General features: G+C 36.9%; 1 protein-coding gene across 1 annotated transcript in view; it reads right to left on the bottom strand.

Annotated features, from left to right (window-relative positions):
- Positions 1-2,401, bottom strand: part of PDHX (pyruvate dehydrogenase complex component X) — a 78,950-nt gene extending 76,549 nt beyond the window's left edge. Inside the window, exon 1 of the mRNA XM_007943307.2 lies at positions 2,386-2,401. The gene's annotated coding sequence lies outside the window, so the exon portion shown is untranslated. The remainder of the gene's footprint in view (positions 1-2,385) is intronic.
- Positions 2,402-3,489: the final 1,088 nt, after the last annotated feature.

A 3,489-nucleotide genomic window follows, 5' to 3' on the forward strand; every position in this document is an offset into this window, starting at 1 on the left:
CTCCTTGAAAAGTATAGCTTGAAAAAAAAGTTCTAATGTGTTGCTTTTATTAAAAAGTTTAAGCCCAGCAATTATGAGATAGAGTTCATAATCACATATAAATAAAATTTATATATCAAGCAGTGTTTCATTTCAAAGCAGCAAAATAAATGGACTTCAGTGATTCTACATCCAGATTCCAATTTATGACAAATACTAAGTCAATTCTCTGAAAACAAATTCTTTGATATTTTTATACCTTGGTTGTAGTTGCCATAATATATTCATATTTATTTTATGATTCTATCTCCTATTATAATCTCTCACCTAAGAGACTTTCCCATTTCCATTATTCCTGACATAAAGGACTATATTAAGAAACTTTTGAATTTATTAAGTATTATTTTCAAATTACCATACCAGAAATCTCAAAAATTTTTAAAGTAAAAAGAACGTAATTATTCCTCATACAGCCACCCTTCACAGAAACTGAAATTGCTTCTCTGAACAATGATCATAAAATATAAAAAGTCTGTCATAGATCATCAACCTTACTCTGCCATGAGGACAACAAAAAACAAAGAAAGGCATTTTGGACAACTCCATTATTCAGTACTATCTCTTGATTGATTATACAGGCTTATTAGAGAGAGTAGAATAGGTAATATATTTTCTGATTAATCAATCTATCCTTACTCATGCTAGAAAATCCTTTTAAAACATAAGCATTAACTTATTAATAACAGTACACATTTCATTCTAAAGTATCTTTGTGATTAGCACATTATATTTGTCTTTACTGGTGTATTTTCCAATGGGAAAGTAATTATACAATCATAATATCAGCTTTGAGTGACAGGCTACATGTAAGTTATTAATATCTATCCTTATGACTGCTGCCAACCCTGCTGAGATAAGGTGGGCCTTTCTAAACTCCCTGGGATTTTAACCTACACCTAATATTAGTTAATTTCACTAGAAATTAAATATAGCCTCCCACTTCATTCCATTTAGCAGTTCATTCTACCTTTCCTGTCAAAATGAGAAAGATTTACTATACGCACCATTTATATTCCCTACTAATATTAACGGAGCTCTGGTAGCATAGTGGCTAAGGCACTTGACTGCTAACCAAAAGGCTGGCGGTTCAAACCCACCAGCCACTCCTCGGAAGGAAGATGAGGCAATCTACTTCCGTAGTGATACTGCCTCAGCAACCCAAAGAGGGGTCGTATGAGTGGGGTCCGACTCGACGGCATACAACAACAACAACAGGGTAGCTATGAGTCAGAATTGACTTGCCAGCACATGATGACAACAATTATCATTTAGTGTTTTGTTCCTTTTCATAAAGCTAACAAGTTGTATCTAACTGTTGTAAAGTCTACTGTTCTACAGTAGCGAAAAACATTTTTTAAAATTTAGTAAGGCTAAGATGTGTATTTCAGGTATATTGTACTTAAATGTACAATTTTAAAAATACAGTTTCACAAGTCATTCCACCACCAGCTGTCAGCAGATTCCGACTCAGGGCAACTCCACGCATACATCATCACAAGTCATTAGCACTGTGTTAATGTTCTTATCTCTCAATAGAATAACTTAATAAATTAAAACTCTTTGCTTAGTATATTGCTGCTCCTCTACCTGCCACATCGGGCATACAAGCAATCTGTCAATCACTGAATTTTTAGCAGCTTCTCTAAGCAATTGTTACACATTTTCAAATTTGTTCTTCCAAGCTTTCTAAAGCATAATTCTCTCTTCAATTTCAAATATGATAACAATGATCTATTTTCTTGTTCCCTAAAGTATTTCTTTGATCCTAGTAGGAACAAAACAATGCTACTTCAGCAAAATCAACTATACTGCTTTAAATTGATGATCTATATATGAATTCTGACATGGCTCAGAATAAAATAAAAAAATAATTAGTACAAGGAAACTCTTACAATACAAATGGAATAAATTACGCCATGGTGGTTAATATGAAGGAGGCCTAAGCTGCATCATTCTGATGAAAGGAATTAAGGCATTTCAGCAGTTTACATTCAGTGCAGCTTGAGTTTCATGCTCTCTAGTCCCCTTAATATAACCAGAACCCAAGCACACAAAAATCATGAGATGAAGACAGACCGAAGGAAGAAGTAAATTACCCAGCACTTTCTTAGTGACAATCCGTCCCTAATGTTAATTTACTTCTTCTCTAGTAGGGAGAAATACAGCTCCTTAAATTATCTCGCTCTCCTACTCAAGGGCTCATTAAACAAAACCGAAGCTTTAAAATTTCTGTTCAAGTAAAACAATCCTGCCATCTGCAGGATGGTTAAAATAAAGCAGAATGAAGCACAGATAATTTAAAAATCAGCACCAGGGCACAAAAGAAGGCTAACACTGCAACAAAACCAAACTTTGAGGAAGAAAACCACCACCACCACCACCTCCACCACATACTAGAAAAAGAAGAGCTTATCATGCAGCTCTTCTGTCCAAACTGTTATTGTAGTGGGGTACTGGGGCAAGAATAGACTGAAAAGGTCAGTAGAATACTACAGAAAAAAAAAAAAAAATCATACTTATATGAAAACAAATATGTAACAGTCTGTGTGAAAATAGCATCCACAACTCCTGGCACTGTTCCAAGCTCATAAGCAATGCCTTGCAACAGTACATAGAGCGTGCTCCAATTTCTACCTGTGTCTCTCCAATACACACAAAGACTGAAAGGATGCTCTCCAAAATGACCACCATAGTTCTCTCCAGTCGGGCTTATTATTATAAGTGCTTTTTATTTTTTTAACCTACATTTTAATTATTTTCCAAAAAATATATTTTCTAACTGTACTCTGAAAATAAAGCAACTCAATCCAATTCAAATCTATTAAGTTCCGTTCCTAAAAGCATGTGCAGCATTTCTTTCTCTGACCCTGACACCACCTGGAGCTAGGCCAGACCTCACAAGTCTTCCAGACTGCCATGTCTGCCCAACACTTCAGACACCAGCCCCAAGCATGGGGGTCCTTACAATACTGTGTTGACCTGCTGGCTACAAATCTGGGGGTTTTCCACTATTTCCTCAGGATGCCAGTCATAAGCTCAGGGGGTCCCCAGGCCTCCCTTACTTGTGACCTGCTGGTTCAGTACTCCTTTAGGTTTGATCATTTCTTAAGAGTGATTCACAAAACTCAGGAAAGTCCTACAGGCACAATTACAGTTTTATTATAGCAAAAAGGATACAAATGAAGAGTGAGGTCTGGGAGGGATCCCATCATGGAGCTTCCAGGTCCCAAAGGACGTGCTACCTTCCCGAGCACCAATGTCTTTCACCAACCAGGAAGCCAATGTCCAGCCAATGTACTTTTCTATGTTTGGGCACCATTGCACAGGCACGATTGGTAGAACCCAGGGTTCAGTCCTTCTAAGGTTAGGCTGATGTCACTGGGTGGCTCTTTCAGGCCTATCCAACTACTATCCAAGAGTCACTTCACCAGCATAAACCTTCATGGGTGA

The sequence above is a fragment of the Orycteropus afer genome, unplaced genomic scaffold, assembly GCF_000298275.1.
Source record: "Orycteropus afer afer isolate SDZICR_OR568_19922 unplaced genomic scaffold, OryAfe1.0 scaffold00103, whole genome shotgun sequence".
Classification (NCBI taxonomy): domain Eukaryota; kingdom Metazoa; phylum Chordata; class Mammalia; order Tubulidentata; family Orycteropodidae; genus Orycteropus; species Orycteropus afer.